Raw genomic sequence first — 17271 nt, forward strand, 5'->3', positions numbered from 1 at the left:
GGATGTGCTAGGAGGAGGAGTTTGGGGGGGTTGTGCTTGGAGGGATTTGGTGGGGGATTTGTGTTAGGAAGGGGGGGGGGATTTGTGTTAGGAGAGGGGATTGGGGGGGGGGGGGGTTGTGCTAGGCAAAAATCAAACATGCGTTGCGAGTTTCAAATCACATGGCAAGTTGCACCCTGTTGTCCGTAATTAAGGCGGTCATATCGGCGCGATTCTGACTTGGTCTGAGACGCACCGATTTTGAAAGTAACGCATGCACTACTTCAGGTGCGACTTGCATAGATATCTGTCTTACAAGTTGTACCTTGAGTCGAAATGACAGGCGACTTTGAAATCGCACGACTTCACTGGAAGCCGCACGATTTCAAAGTCGGTGTAACGTGACCGGGGACTAATTGTTATTTATAGAAGTTAATGGACATAAGTGAACTGTGATCGGTGCGAATCTCCGGGGACATTAGCGTCCAATCTGCGTTCCCGGGTTCCGGCTGTTGCCATCTGAAGGTTTATTGGGAATAATGAATGGGATTTAGGGCAGTTCACACTCCATGCGTTTCAGTTGCTTTTTTTCATGCAAAGCGCACAGAAAGTAGGTGATATGGTGGTCAGTGTCATCGTTCACATCAGTGCCTGCAGTTCCAGTGCGTTCCGGGTGCAGAAAAAAAAAAGTAGAACAGGCTGCATTTTTTCTGCACAGAACGGTACTGGAGTGCAGTAAAACGCACCAAAACACATCAAAAGCATACCGGAACGCACATTTCCCTATTTAACCCCTTCCTGTCCAGGCCAATTTTCAACTTTTAGCGCTATCACACTTTGAATGACAATTGCGCGGTCATGCAACACTGTACCCATATGAATTTTTTATCATTTTTTTGAGACAGATAAAGCTTTATTTTGGTGGTATTTAGTCACCTCGGGGATTTTATTTTTTGCTAAACAAACCAAAAACAACTGAAAATTTTGAAAAAACAAAAGTTTTTTTCTTCGTTTCCGTTATAAAATTTTGTAAATAAGTGATTTTTCTCCTTCACTGATATGCGCTAATGAGGCTGCACTGATGGGCACTGATGAGGAGGCACTGGTAGGCGGCACTGGTGGGCACTGACAGGCATTACGGATAGGTGGCACTGATGGATACTAATGAGGAGACACTGATAGGCGGCACTGGTAGGTTGCACTGGTGGGCACTGATGAGGAGGCACTGGTAGGTTGCACTGGTGGGCACTGATGAGGAGGCACTGGTAGGTTGCACTGGTGGGCACTGATGAGGAGGCACTGGTGGGCACTGACAGGCATCACTGATGGGCACTGATAGGTGGCACTGATGGATACTGATGAGGCACTGGTAGGTTGCACTGATGGATATCGACAGGCATCACTGGTGGGAATTGACAGGCATCACTGATGGGCACTAAAAGACAGCACTCATATATGGCACTGATAGGCGGCACTGACTGGCACTGATAGGCGGCACTGACTGTAACAGTTAGGTGGCACTGACGGGCATTGATAGTCGGCACTGAAAGGCAGCTCAGATGGGCACTGATATGTGGCATTGATGTGCACTGGTAGGCACTGACAGGTGGCACTGATGGAACTACACTGATCACCAGGGCACACTGATCATCAATGCCCTGATGATCAGTGCACATGTCCCCTCTGAGGAATGTCGATTACCGGCTCTCCTCTCCTCTGTCAGCGTGACAACTCGTGGGGAGAGGACTACTGACAACCGGCATTTCCCATTTACATGCGATCAGCTGTGATTGGACGCAGCTAATCACATGCCAGAGCCGACGTCATCGGCTCTTACCGCTGATCAGTGATCCGCTGTGTCCCAGGGACACAGCGCACCTCCAATCACCGCGCTGCGCGCCCCCCGGGGTAAGAGGACGTCATAGGACGTCATACCAGAACGAGAGAACCGCCGCCCGATCGTCATTTCCTTATATGGCGGGCGGGAGGCAGTTAAATTGAAGAAAAAGAGAGGGGGGAAATTAAGTGAAGCGCCTCAAAAACACGCATGCGCAAACGCATCGGGACTGCGTTTCTATAGTGTGAACCGGCCCCTTAAATCGGAATTCCGGCACGATGTATTTTTCAAGGTTTGGATAGGAAGAGGAAGAGATAACATTTCTATCAGGTTTACATTTCCACCTACCTATAGTTACAATGTATAGACAGGGATAAATGTTACAATGTATCTTCCATAGAATGTTACTTCTGATTTTAGAAGACCAGAGGAAGAATCCATTCACTATGAGTAGGGATGCACTGATATATCGGCCGCGAAAATTAACAACTAAAGATGGGGTTATCGGCGTTTTGCCGACAGAAAAAAAAAAAGTGCTGATAATACTTTTTTTTTTTTTTTTTTTTAAAGGATTAGTTCACTTTTCATAACATGTCACACCTATATTCAGGGCATAATAGGTAACATGTTATGAAAGGACCGGCCCCCGCTCCTCCCCGCTTTGAAAGCTAGCGGGCGATCTTCTCCCCCCAATACCACCACTAGCTGTCTCCGCCCACCCAAGCCACATGACTCTTTCGCAGCTTTCTGTGAACAAGAGAACTACAAGTCCTGACAGCGGCCAATGGCTTCTAGTTCCCGATGAACTGTCGCGGCGCTGTGAGCAAAACATATAAGTAAACATATTTAATATATCATTCGAATATAATATATAAATATTATATTTAAAAAATATAATATCATTAGATATATAATTTCACTTCTTAAATATAATTTTATTATATTTAATTGAAATTACATAATTAAATATTTAAATTAATGATTTAAATATTTAATTATAATATTATGTTTAAAAATATAACATCATTAGATATATAATTTTACATCTTAAATATAATATAAGTTTATTATATTATATTTAATTATGTCATTGAAATGACATAATTAAATATTTAAATTAATTATTGAAATATTTAAAAATATAATATCATTAGATATATAATTTTACATCTTAAATATAATTTTATTATATTATATTTAATTATGTCATTGAAATGACATAATTAAATTAATTATTTAAATATTTAATTATAATATTATGTTTAAAAATATAATATCATTAGATATATAATTTTACATCTTAAATATAATATAATTTTATTATATTATAATTAATTATGTCATTGAAATGACATAATTAAATATTTAAATTAATTATTGAAATATTTAAAAATATAATATCATTAGATATATAATTTTACATCTTAAATATAATTGTATTATATTTAATTATGTCATTGAAATGACATAATTAAATATTTAAATTAATTATTGAAATATTTAATTATAATATTATATTTAAAAATATAATATCATTAGATATATAATTTTACATCTTAAATATAATTTTATTATATTATATTTAATTATGTCATTGAAATGACATAATTAAATTAATTATTTAAATATTTAATTATATTATGTTTAAAAATATAATATCATTAGATATATACTTTTACATCTTAAATATAATTTTATTATATTATATTTAATTATGTCATTGAAATGACATAATTAAATATTTAAAAATATAATATCATTAGATATATAATTTTACATCTTAAATATAATTTTATTATATTATATTTAATTATGTCATTGAAATGACATAATTAAATATTTAAAATATTATTGAAATGTTTAATTATGTTTAAAAATATAATATCATTAGATATATAATTTTACAGCTTAAATATATTGTAATAAAAAATATAATATAAGAAAAATATAAATGCGCAGCTGCATGGGGAGGGGGGCACGTCTGGATCTGGTTTCCGGTGAAAAAAAGAAAAAAATGTAAATAACAAAGTAAGAAGTGTACAAACAAAAAAAAAGGGAAAATGGATATACTAATAAAATAAATATATTTAATAAGAGTAAACAAAAAAAGGAAAATAAACGAACTTACTATAATATATATATATATATATAAAATATAATTTTAATATAATATAAAGAATATAAATGTGCAGCTGCATGGGGAGGGGGGCGGGTCTGGATCTGGTTTCCAGTTAAACAAAATTTAAATAAAGTAGGACGTGTACAAAAAAAAAGGAAAATGTACAGTATATACTAATAAAATTAAAATAAATATATTTAATAAGTGTAAAAAAAGGAAAATAAATGAATAAATGGAAACATAATTTTAATATAATATAAAAAATATAAATGTGCAGCTGCATAAGGGGGGAGGGGTCTAGTCTTCAAAAAAATAGCACCTCCACTTATCTACCAATCAGTGTCAAGCAACTCTGCTTCTCTGACAATCGCTGTCATTGTCCTATTCCTGTCTGCCAATCACCACCAGGCTCCTGCTCCTATCTGCCTATCAGTGTCAGGCTCCTGTTCCCGTCTGCGAATCACTGCCAGATTCCTGCTTTTCTGCCAATCACTGTCAAGCTCCTGTTCCTATCTTCCAGTGTCAAGCTTCTGCTCTTATCTGCCAATCACTGCCAGGCTTCTGCTCTTATCTGCCAATCAGTGTCAGGCTCCTGCTCCCACCTTCCAATCACTGCCAGATTCCTGCTTCTGTCTGCCAATCACTACCAGGCTCCTACTCCTGTCTTCCAATCACTGTCAAGCGTCTCCCCACTTCTGCCAATCATTATCAAGCCCCTCTCCTGACTCAGACTCCCTGACTAGAATTGAGAATGGTAGTGATCTCCGGCTATGTACACATTGATTATAATGCAGCTCGTGCAGACACTGTTCTGCGTGTGACCGGCCCCGCTCATCTCTTCCCGCCTCCGCTGGTTGCTTTGCCTCGCTGACCAATTTCCTGTCAGTCACCCATGGAACCCGCCCGTTCTGGTTGCCATGACTCCCCCCTCGCTGTCCCAACTCCTGTCATTCGCCTTGAGCCCCCGCCCCTCCCACGCTCCCTCCGAGCCCCTCCCCCGGTCCCCCGACTTCCGGCCGCCATGTCAGTGACGCACGCACTTTACGCAGCGCGCTCTCTGTGTCAGTGACGTGGCCGCCGGGATCCGCCATCTTGTGCCGGAGTAACCAACGCCTCAGAGGAGAGCCGCGCCAGGGGGAGACCGGCCGGGACATATCGAGACAGGTGAGGGGGGACCGGGGACACCCGGGATAGAGAGGGGGAGGGATACAGGCTGGGGGAGGACAGCGAGGGGGTGAGCCCGGTGCTGAGGTTAGGAGGAGGCCGCACACAGCGCGGACCCGGAATGTATGACAGGCCTAATGGAGGCTGGAAATGGGGGGGTAGAGAAGACTGGCGGAGGGAAATCTGGGGTGTGAGGTATGAAGAGGGGGGAATATCCGGAGGATATTGGGGGGCAGTGTACAATGAGGTGGGGGATCAGGGGGGGAGGGGTCGAGAAGACTGGGGCAGGGGAATCTGGGGTGCGATATGGGGGGGGGGGGATAGTGAGGAAGTTGGGAATGGGGGTGGAAATGGCTGAGGGGATATTGGGGGGGCTGTGTATAGTGAGGAAGGGGGGGGGTTTGAGAAGACTGGTGGAGTGGAAATGGGGGGGGGGGGATTTACCAGAGGATATGGGGGGGGGTATAGTGAGGAAGATGGGGGGTGTCAGGTGGGGGAGGGTTTGAGAATACCGGGGTAATGGAATCTGGAGGGTGAGGTATGGAGGGAATTGACCAGAGGATATTGGGGGGCAGAGGGATATGAGAAGACTGGGGGTGAGCAATGGGGGGAATGGCTGGAGGATATTGGGGGGTGTATAATGAGGAAGTTGGCAATGGGGGGTGCGGAATGGCCGGGGGTATTGGGGGGCAGTGTACAGTGAGGAAGATTGGGGGGGGGGGAGTAGAAAGGAAGGTGGTGGGTCTGGGGAGGGATCAAGACTAGCGCAGGGGAATCTGGGGGGCGAGCTACGGGGGGGGGGGGTGAGGGGGAGAGGATTTGAGAAGACTGGGGGGGGGTTTAGTGATGAAGATGGGGGATCGGGCGGGGGGTAAGGTTTGAGAAGACTGGGGGGGGGTTTAGTGATGATGATGGGGGATCGGGCGGGGGGTAAGGTTTGAGAAGACTGGTGGGGGGGGGGGGTATAGTGGGGAAGATGGGGTATCGGGTGGCGGTAGGGTTTGAGAAGACTGGGGGGGGTGTGGCTGGAGGACATTGGGGGGGGGGATAATGAGGATGTTGGGAATGGGGGGGGAGAGGATTTGAGAAGACTGGGGGGGGGGGTTAGTGAGGAAGATGGGGGATCGGGCGGGGATAGGGTTTGAGAAGACTGTGGGGGGGGTATAGTGGGGAAGATGGGGTATCGGGTGGCGGTAGGGTTTGAGAAGACTGGGGGGGGGGTGGCTGGAGGACATTGGAGGGGTGGTGTTGTGAGGAATATGGGGGGAAGGCCGGAGTTAATGGGGGGCAGTGTATAGTGAGGTAGATGGGGTGGGGGGGGATTGAAAGGGAGGGGGAGAGGTTTTGAGACCACGGGGGGGGGGGTTATAGTGAGGAAGGTGGGGTAGAAGGAAGGTATAGATTCCGCCATTTTTTCCTATACTGTACTAGTTTAACTGGCAGTTATTTTTTTCACACAAACTGCCTTCTTTTGGTGGTATTTCATCACCTCTATTTTTTTATAAAGACATTTTTTTTACGCTATAAACAAAAGTCTAAAAATTTTGAAAAAATGTTTTTCTTATTTCTGTCATAAATATCCAAAAAACTCGAATTTCATAAAAAATTTAGGCCAAAATGTATTCTGCTACATGTCTGGTTACCAAAAAAGAATCCCAGTAAGTGTCTATTGATTGGTTTGTGTGAAGTTATAACGTCTACAAACTATGGGATAGATGATGGAATTTACAGCTTTTACTTCCTGACTCCCATCACATTTCTTGAGGTGCTAAAATACCAGGATAGCACAAACACCCCCAAATGACCCCTTTTTTGGACATTAGACACCCTAAGCTTATCTGCTGAGAGGCATATTGAGTCCATGGAAGATTTATTTTTTTTCCACAAGTTTTTGGAAAATTAAAATTTTTCTTTTTTTTTTTTTTTTTTTTTTTTTACAAAAAGTAGTCACTTAAATGATGTATTTCTCGCACAGGTCACGGGTATATGTGGAATTACACCCCAAAATACATTCGGCTACTTCTACCTTGTATGAGGGTACCACATGTGGGAGACTTTTTGGGAGCCTAGCCACATACAGGAGCCTGAAATCCAATGACCACTTTAAAATCCTCAATATGCGTAACTTCCTCATTTCACTTCCTCACTACGTATCACAGTTTCGGAGGCCCTGAAATGTCAGGATAGCACCAAACCCCCCCCAAATGACCCCTTTCTGGAAAGTAGACACCCCAAGGAATTTAAAAAGAAGCGTGGCGAGTGTGTTGCAGATCTCATTTTTTTCTCGCAAGGTTTTGAAATCTAAAAACATTTGTTTTAATTTTTTTTTTTTTTTTTTTCATTTTCCAAAAACTTGTGGCAACAAATGAGATCTGCAAAATACCCCCCATGCTTCTTATCGAATTCCTTGGGGCGTCTACTTTCCAAAAAGTGGTCATTTGGGGGGGGGGGGGGGTTAGGTGCTATCCTGGCATTTCAGGGCCTCCGAAACTGTGATAGGTAGTCAGGAAGTGTAATGAGGAAATAAAGCCCTTTGAAAGCCTGAAGGTGCTTATTGGATTTTGGGGTCCTGTGCTTGGCTAGACTGCCTAAACGTCTCACATGTGGTACCCCCATACTCGGGAGAAGTAGCAGAATGTATTTTGGGGAGTAATTCCACATATACCCATGGCATGTGTGAGCAGGAAATCATTTAAGAGACAATTTTGTGTTTTAAAAAAAAAAAAAATTGTCATTTTCCAAAAACTTGTGGTAAAAAATAAATTCTGTTGACTCAACATGCCTCTCAGAAGACAGTTTGGGGTGTCTACTTTCCAAAAAGGGGTCATGGGGGGGTGGGGGCATTTTATGCCCAGCATTAGAAGTTTATGCCACACATCACTCACTCTTCTAACCACGTGAAGGCCGAGCCTTTTCTGACGCTTTTTGATCACATGAAAAAAGTATTTTTTGCTAGGAAATTACTTTGAACCCCCAAACATGATTTTTTTTTTAAAAAAGCAGACACCCTAATGAATAAAATGGTGGGCGCTGCAATTTCTTATGCCACATAGTACTCACTGCGATTTTTCAAAGGTGAATTTAAAAAAAAAAAAAAAATTTTTTTTTTTTTTTTTTAATTTTAATGCACAAACACAATATATTGGCCAATTATTTGGTAAAATATGATGATATGCAGAGTAAATAGAGACCAAACGTGACATGCTTTAAAACTGCGCATGCCCCATGCAATGGCGACAAACTGCGCACATTTTTTAATATCCATAGGCGACGCTTTAAAAGCTTTTACAAGCTACCATTTTAGATTTACAGAGGAGATCTAGTGTTAGAATTGCTGCCCTTGACCTGACGTTCGCAGCGATACCTCACATGCATGACGCAACCGCTACTTACATACCAGCATGGGGCGCGCGAGGGTGTTTTTTTTTACACTGTCCCTTTAATTTTTTTTATCACTTATTACTGTCACATGGACTGTAAATATCCCATGTGACTGCAGTGGGCATTGACAAGTATTTTTTTTTGAGAGAGAAATCTGGGGTCTGTCAGACTCTAGATATCTCCTGCGCCCTTACATTATCTAATCAAACCGAGATCGGTGTGATCAGATGCTTTCCCAATTTACAAATGGCGCAGGTTATATCCTGCGAAACTAAAGTGATGAAATGCTCGTAACTTCCGTGTGTGTGTGGTTTTTTTTTTTTTTTTTTTTTTTTTTTGTTTTTTTAGTATAGAGATGATTAGCGCCATTCTGGTCTCCAGTCAGCTCTATGGTCAGATGGCAGAAACAGCGGCTGCATTCTCAGGTTCCCGCGATGGCGTGGGACTGCCCGAGGAGGCTGTGGGGGGCATATTCTCCCGCTACGTGTAAAAGCAATCCTGCAGTTAATTAGACACCTGAAAAAACTATACCAGGATGATGCTTACAACTGCAGGCATCATCCTGGTATAACCACTAAAGTCCAGGGATGTACCAGTACGTCGCTGGTCCTTGTTGGGTGTATATGCTATGTTCTTTTTCTTTTCTTTTTTTTATTTTCTATGCAGCCTGGGGGCTGAATGAAAAAGAGAAGAAATCTCTGCCAGAAAAAGTGTGTACTGTAGTATGCCCACCATTCAAATATACCACCCTGCATCCACCCACTTCTAATGGTGGCCACACATGAAATGTGTTTTTTTTTGGCCGAACATAAAAAAAAGAATATAACAGATTCCTCTATTCACATCGGTCGATGTGGATGAAGAAATCTCTGCCAATTTTTTTTTTTTTTCTTCAAATATATAGCGAAGCATAGGGGCCATCCAGTCACTGGGCACCCCATGCTTGGCCTTTTTTTTTTTTTTTTCCTTTTAACTGCGGATGAAAAATCTCCTCTAACAGCACTGCACACAGACATGTATATATATTCTGAGAGCAAGACCCTGTTGCTGCCAGAATAAACAGGTTGGTGCTGCAACTGAATTACATTCCTGCAAAGAAAACAGCAATGGTTAATAATAAAACAATAACTCCATAAAACAACTTTTTTATTGAAATATGTGCTAAAAATATTACATGCTGAAGCATAGGGGCCATCCACCCACTGGCCACCCCCGGCCCCCATGCTTCGGCATATATGCTCTTTAACTGCGGATGAAAAATCTCATCCAACAGCACTGCACACACCTACTTATGTATATTCTGAGAGTAAGTTCCTGTTGCTGTCAGAATAAACAGGTCGGTGCTGCAGCTGAATGGCAGTCCTGTAAAGAAAACAGTGGTTTTCTTATGGTTAACAATAAAACAGTAAAATCGTATCAGTAGAACAGTAAGACAACAAAAACAACTATTTTTGGTTTTAAACTTTATTTTTTTTTCATACTTGTGCATTTTATTTTTTTAAATCTTGACCTTAGACTGTAGGGTCTCTCCAAATGCGATAGCCCGTTTCCTGACTACCTAACATCTTTTGAGACCCTGTGTAAATATGTGCCCTGAACTGTGCCGGGCTGTACCCAATACTAATACTCCACTAGTGTGTGGTAGCGACGGAGCAGTACTTGAGGCAGAGACCAGGTTGGACAGGACAAGAGGGACAAAAAAAGCGGGCGTCACGCCTAATTCTGTGTCTTACAGACACATCTTTTTTGGGCTGTTCTTTGTGTTGGGTTACCAGGAATGGCATTGGGAAAATGCCTCTTATGCAGCCGGCTAACTGCATCTGGGATGGGGGTTTGGGCCATAGCACCTTCTAGATACAAAAGGGCCGTGATCTCTTCCTGGAATTTTAGGAAGGATCCACTATGTGCAGTTGCTTTGTGAAGCACAAAAGCATTAGAGAGCCAGTTGAAATAGACACTTTTTTTGTACTAGCCTTTGGCTTTTTCGGGAAACTAAGTACGGCTTCATCATCTGGTCGTTGAAGTCCACCCCTCCCATGGTAAGGTTATAGTCGTGGACACAGAGGGGCTTCTCAACACCAGCTGCCATGGCAATTTGGCTGGTCACGTTTGCGTGAAAGGAAGACAGGACGAAAACATCCCGTTTGTCATTCCGCTTCACTGCAAGCAATTCCTCATTTCTCAAGCAGGCTTTTCCCCCTTTTCTAAAACTGGTATTTACAAGCCGTTTGGGGAAACCCCGGCGATTAGGTCGCACGGTGCCACATGAGCCAATTCCAAGATTGTACAAATGTCTAAATAGTGGCACGCTTCAATAAAAATTGTCCACGTATAAGTGGTACCCCATATGGAAAAAGGATAACACCAAGTCCCAAACTATCTTGCCACTACTCCCCATGTAGTCTAAACATCCGGGGGGCTCCACGTGACTCTTTTTCCCTCATAAATCTGAAATTTATAAGTAAAGTCTGTTGTCCTCTCACAGGTCTTCTACATCTTGACCCCATATCTGGCACGCTTGCTGGGGAGAAATTGTTGAAATGCAAGGCGGCCAGAAAAAATAATGTGGGGCTCAACGCAGATGTTTTTTTTGAGGTGATTTACGAGGGGCCGAGTTTTGTGGAGCCGATCAAATTCAGGATCACCCCGAGAACGACAGTGTATTTTTGTTGAAATGCATAAAACGCATTATACTCTCATCTATGCCTGGCCATGGCAGCAGAGAACACAGGCATGTGATGAATCGGGTCTGCGGACCAATACAACCGCAATTCATGTTTTTTTTTTTTGTTTTTTTTTTTAGTAATGGCCATGTTGAGGGTTAGGCCCAAAACAACTTTACATTCCTAATGGGTTTCCATGCGAATGGTCTGGCAAAGTTTGAATTTGGGTTGGCGGCGATAAACTGTTGTGCATATAAATTGCTTTGATCCACAATCCATGCATACAGATATTCTGTGAAAAAACGTCTCCAACAATCAAGGGGATTCGTTAAATTTGCTGTTTCCACCTGAATTCCAGGTTGGGCAGTGAATGGGGGAAGTACGGGTGCTGCAGAATTTGTGGGCTGCCAATCGGGATTGGCAATCACATCCGGAAGGATACTAGGGGCTCTACGGGCCTGTGTGTGAATTCTTGACAATACTTGTGCTCGCCACCGCACCAGCTTCTACCGCACTTATGGGATTCTCCACATACACTTTCTGGGGAGGGGGTGGTAAGTGTAGGGGCTAAATCCCGGTGCCGGGGCTGATCCCGCCAACGCTGCGTTTTTGGGGAAGCTATACTATTGTGAACGCTGGTATAGTTCTGATCTAATCAAAGATATTAATCCGTTCAGACAATATACTAGCAATGGAGGTATATTGTGTATGTGGGTGCAGTGGCGGGCAATCAAGGGGTGCAGTGGCGGGCAATCAAGGGGTGCAGTGGCGGGCAATCAAGGGGTGCAGTGACGGGCAATCGGACGCTGTCTGAATTTGCCGGCGACACTAATACAGTGATCAGTAAAAAATCTGTACTAATGACACTGGTGACAGGGCAGTGAACGGTTAACTGGGGGCGGCGTGTGCGCGATCGCTGTGTGTGTCTCCCTCTCTGGGAATCGGTTAAAAAGGTGTCAGTGACTCTGCCTAGGCTGAGATGTCGTCAGTCTGCTGCAGGCAGGAGGAAGCATTTCCTCGGTCTCCCTTCTCCCAGTGATCACACTGTACATTGTAATTTTGTAGTAAGTCCCAGGGTGAGAGGTTGCAGCAGGGGCTGATCTGTGTCAGATATTTGTGAACACAGCCCCCCCCCCCACGATTTACATGTTTGTGTGATCTCTATTTCCACATCTGTTATAAAGCCTCCAGTCATTGGGTGCAACATGTGTAGACAGGTCCTCTTTAGGAGGTGGATTGGTATTCCCAGTCTCTGGACAGACATACGGCCACTACTCCCCTGTAGAGGGGGAGGGTAATCGGGGATCAGATGTTGGTATGGGGGAACTCCATGGCTGTGCAGTGATCAGTCTGTCCTGGTGTAGCCTCCCTCTACCATGTCTCACCATTTCCTGTACCCCCCCCGGTCACAGTGACACTGTGGTTGGGAGTGGGATGACGCAGGTGTCTGTGAATGGCACCATTCGCTGTTATCTGTACACCCGCCACAATGACCGCTCGCAGCCGGGACCTCTCCTCAATGTCTTCTGTCAGGGAAGATCAGGCATCCTCAGTGCTTGATGGCTGAGTGCGGGCCCTTTCAAAACAGGAATAGAGGGGATATCTTTCAATGGGGACACTGGTTCTGGTAACAACCAGGGATTCCCTCACTTTTGGAGAATTTCCTTTCACTTCCTGTTTTGACTATGGGACAGGAAGTGAAGGGAAGTCTCCCCAATAGGACACAGATGGCAAAAAAAAAAAAAAACCTGTCTAAGGCTATAACCCCCCCTAATGCTATCCAAAATGAAGAAGAAATGCATTTAGTTCTACTCTGTCTACTTCTGTACCGCCCATCAGAGTGGCCCTGCAGCGCCGAATCTTGTACGTGTTTGTGATCCGGCGTTTCCGGGTACAGCCCAAGTCAGCCGGCATGTCCTGGCCAGTGATTCATAGCCGAGACCTGCTGAGCGAGTCACAGTACAGAGCCCTGTATATACGAACAACACAGAGCTCTGTACACAGAGATGTGGATGACTTTTTTCCTTTTTTTTTTTTTTTTTCTCCCAAAACAATGACATCTATTAGTAAAAGCAGCACAAGTTACACAGTTAACCCCTTGATTGCCCCAAGATGTTAGCCGCTTCCCAGCCTGTCTCTTCAAGGCTCCATGCACACTGGGGGGCATTTAACAACGCTGTGTATAGTCACGTCAAAAACCTGAGGTTTTTTTTTTTTTTTTTTGTGCTTTTGCATTGGTGTTTTGCTGCTTTTTTTTTTTTTTTTTTTTTTTTTTTAATTTCAGAAAGTCCAAAAATGCTGATTTACTGAGTTTATCAACATTAGAGCATTTTTGCAGCTAAAAAAACTCCTAGAAACCCACTACTGTGGGTTTAAAAACGTCCCGTATGTGTGACTAATAGTATTGTCACTGGTGATGTCATTGGTAGTCCCCTCCCACTCTGAGTCAGATTGTCGCTGATCACCACCAATACTTGTATAAAATAAAAAATACAAATTCCAATGTATATCCCATAGTTTGTAGCTGCTATAACTTTCAAGTAAACCATATTTATTTATGGAATTTATTTATTTTATTTTTTTTAACTAAAACGTATCCTAATACATTTTGGACTAAATTTATGAAGAAATTAATATATTCTAATTTCTAATTATTTTATATATATATATATATATATTCTAATTTCTTCTAATTCTAATATATAATAAAGAATAAAAAGTGGTGGTCAAATACCACCACCAAAAGAGAACTCTAGATGTGTGAAAACAAATTTTGGCTCTAGTGTTGCATGACCGCACATTTACCAGTTAAAGTAGCGCAGTGCTAACTAGCAAAAAAATTACCTGGTCATGCAGAGGATAAAACCTTCCAGAGCTTAAGTGGTTAAATAAGGGCTTGTCAAATTTATACTTTGAATGTAGGAGCCAGCTAAAAATATAGGAACCTGTTTTTTTGGTTTTGTTTTTTTTTTTGTTTTTAACCACTTGCCCTCCTGAGGATTTTTAGCATTACGGCGCTGCGCTACTTTAACTGATAATTGCGCGGTCATGCAACACTGCACCCAAATGAAATTTACATCTTTTTTCCACAAATTGAGCTTTCTTTCGGTGGTATTTGATCGCCTATGTGTTTTTAGAAAAAAAAAGACAATTTTGAGTAAATTTTGACTTTTTGCTATAAAACCTATCCAGTAAAAAATATTTTCAAAATCTAATGTCAGAAATTTAGGCCAAAATGTATTCTGTGTCTTTGCTAAAAAATAAAAACCTCAACTTGTAAATTAATTGGTTTATTATTATACAGGATTTATGGCGCCAACAGTTTGCTCAGCGCTTTACAATATAATGGGAGACAATACAGTTCAATACAAGAGGGATAGGAGGGCCTGATCCGGGGAGCTTACAATCTAGGAGGGAAAGTTATAGCGTCTACAAATGGTGTTTTTTTTTTTTTTAATATATATGGATTTTTTTTTCTTTACTAATGTGGCAATCAGTGACTTATTCCGGGACTGCGGTGGGCATTTTGACAGTGACACCAATTTTTTTTTTTTTTTTTTTTTTACTTGGGGCTGTGTCTGTGTGCTTCACTGTAAGCACACTGCTTTGGCTGTGCTCTGCAGGACCATTCACAGCAGTGTGCACAAGCTGACAGGGAGAACTGTGTTGTTTACAAACAGTTCTCCTGCCCCCCCCTGTCAGAGATGCTCCCCATCAGCGGATGCTGGCGAGTAATCACCGGTCTGGACACAGTGATGGAAGGCGGCTTGGCTAGGGTGTGCGCCCCCTACCTGGAAATGCAAAATCACGTGTGTGTACTTGATTTTGTGTACCCGTGCCACCCTGTGGCAGTATTTCTGCTATAGGGAGGTGTGGAAGCAATTTAGCACAGCTTTATTTTCAACATTTATGTAGCCGTGATGTATATTTACAGATACCCGGCACAGGTTTACACAGTTATTATACCTCTCAGCTTCTGCCTGTTAACCTTCTTAGGATCCATAAGAACTCGGTGCATTTTAAAATCGTAATAAGTGAGCGATCGTCTCCAGTCTCTGAAGGGGAATGCTGAAAACTTTGATGTAAAGGGGAACTCTGATGTAAGGTCGTCTCTGGTCACAATAACTCCCCTTACATCAGTGCATTGATTCCCCCTTTGCCTTGGGGGCCTGCGGAGTGTCCCCCTTTGCCTTGGGGGCCTGCGGAGTGTCCCCCTTTGCCTTGGGGGCCTGCGGAGTGTCCCCCTTTGCCTTGGGGGCCTGCGGAGTGTCCCCCTTTGCCTTGGGGGCCTGCGGAGTGTCCCCCTTTGCCTTGGGGGGCCTGCGGAGTGTCCCCCTTTGCCTTGGGGGGCCTGCGGAGTGTCCCCCTTTGCCTTGGGGGGCCTGCGGAGTGTCCCCCTTTGCCTTGGGGGGCCTGCGGAGTGTCCCCCTTTGCCTTGGGGGGCCTGCGGAGTGTCCCCCTTTGCCTTGGGGGGCCTGCGGAGTGTCCCCCTTTGCCTTGGGGGGCCTGCGGAGTGTCCCCCTTTGCCTTGGGGGGCCTGCGGAGTGTCCCCCTTTGCCTTGGGGGGCCTGCGGAGTGTCCCCCTTTGCCTTGGGGGGCCTGCGGAGTGTCCCCCTTTGCCTTGGGGGGCCTGCGGAGTGTCCCCCTTTGCCTTGGGGGGCCTGCGGAGTGTCCCCCTACATCGTAAGGGGGAATTCTGCAGATACTGATGTCAAGGGGGAATGCTAAGAACTTTAATGGGGGAAGGGGGCATCTGGTGATCAGGGCCCCCCTCACATCTCTAGAGTAGGTGATGTTGCAGTGATTGTGTACAAATACACACAGTGACCTGTTCAGTGTGATCCCCGTTCCCTCCCACCTCTGTGTGCAGAACAGGTTAGGTATGGCTGTGTGCGGTCACGCCTCACTTACGGCACCTGTCCCCTCCGCTGCGCCTAGAACGACTGACTGAATAAAACGCAGTATAATCCACCCGGATACACAAAGCAGTTGGGATCGTATGTACAGTTTTACTAACACATCAAGTTTGTAAAATTGTGTTCAGGCATTAACCTTTGTTTTACCCTCCGTCACTCCGAGTATATGCTGATTTATGCTTGTGTGTGTGTTTGCATTTTATGTTGAATCTGTTTCTTGGATGCTGAATACAGTTTATTCTTGCCTTTTTCATTAATTATTCCCCCCCCCCCCCCTTTCCCCCCACATGACAATGGAATGTTATAAAATGGTAGTCACAATGTTTGTATGATAGCCATGACTAAGGCTAGGTTCACACCTATGCAGGTTACGTTTGAGCCATTTCTGCATTGCGTTTTGCACCTGCGTTTTTTGATTCCTTTTTGCATTTTTTTTTTTTTAATTTTTCCTGTTGCTAGGCAGATTTAAAACTCAAAACGTATCAAAAACACAATATATGCTTCTCTGCAGCGTTTCCATTGAAGTCCATAGAACCAAAAATGCATCTTTTTGCATTCAAAAAAGTCCCTGACCCTTTCGAAAAAAATGCACCGGGTGAAAACACAGATATGTGAACCTGTCCCATAGGAAGTCATGTTAAATGGACTGTACTGCGTTACTGCAAAATGCTGCGGAAAACGCTTAGGTGTGAACCTGGGGTCACACAGCATGCATCCCTTGTGATAGAAATAGTGACAGGTCCTCTTTATGGAGAGATAAGAGGTCAATAAGACCCCACATCTCTCCTCTGCAATGTAAAGCATTGATCTATTCTAGTGCTTAAAAAAAAAAAATCAATTGGCCGGAACCGGAAGTGACATCGCTTCGGTTCTCCAAGGGCATAGAGATGAGGCCATCTTTCCTTCACTCATCTCTATGCCCAGCACCGGGATCGTTCAATAGTTTCTCAGGTAAGGCTGAGAACTACCAAGCGGCAGCGGCGAGGGGCGGGGTTTTTTGGCACCTGTATCGGTGCCTTTTTTTTTTTTTTATATTATTATACTAGTTGCTGACCACAGATAGCCGAATGACAGCTGCACTGCGGCCGGCCAGTTCTGGGAGGGCATCATATGACATCCTCCCAGAATGCGCTCTCCTGCGCGCACCCGGTGATCTCCGTCCTACTGACACAGCTGATCACGTGATGTGATAAAAGGCCAATCACAGCGGCC

At 43.5% G+C, this 17271-nt stretch overlaps 1 protein-coding gene across 1 annotated transcript in view; it reads left to right on the forward strand.

Annotated features, from left to right (window-relative positions):
- The first annotated feature begins 4970 nt into the window (after positions 1-4970).
- The window catches only part of ARF1 (ARF GTPase 1), a 33370-nt gene continuing 21069 nt past the window's right edge, over positions 4971-17271 (forward strand). The window contains exon 1 of the mRNA XM_089671638.1: positions 4971-5099. The gene's annotated coding sequence lies outside the window, so the exon portion shown is untranslated. The remainder of the gene's footprint in view (positions 5100-17271) is intronic.

This window comes from Staurois parvus, unplaced genomic scaffold (assembly GCF_062004578.1).
Source record: "Staurois parvus isolate SC_StPar_1 unplaced genomic scaffold, SC_StPar_1.0 ptg000110l, whole genome shotgun sequence".
Lineage (NCBI taxonomy): Eukaryota > Metazoa > Chordata > Amphibia > Anura > Ranidae > Staurois > Staurois parvus.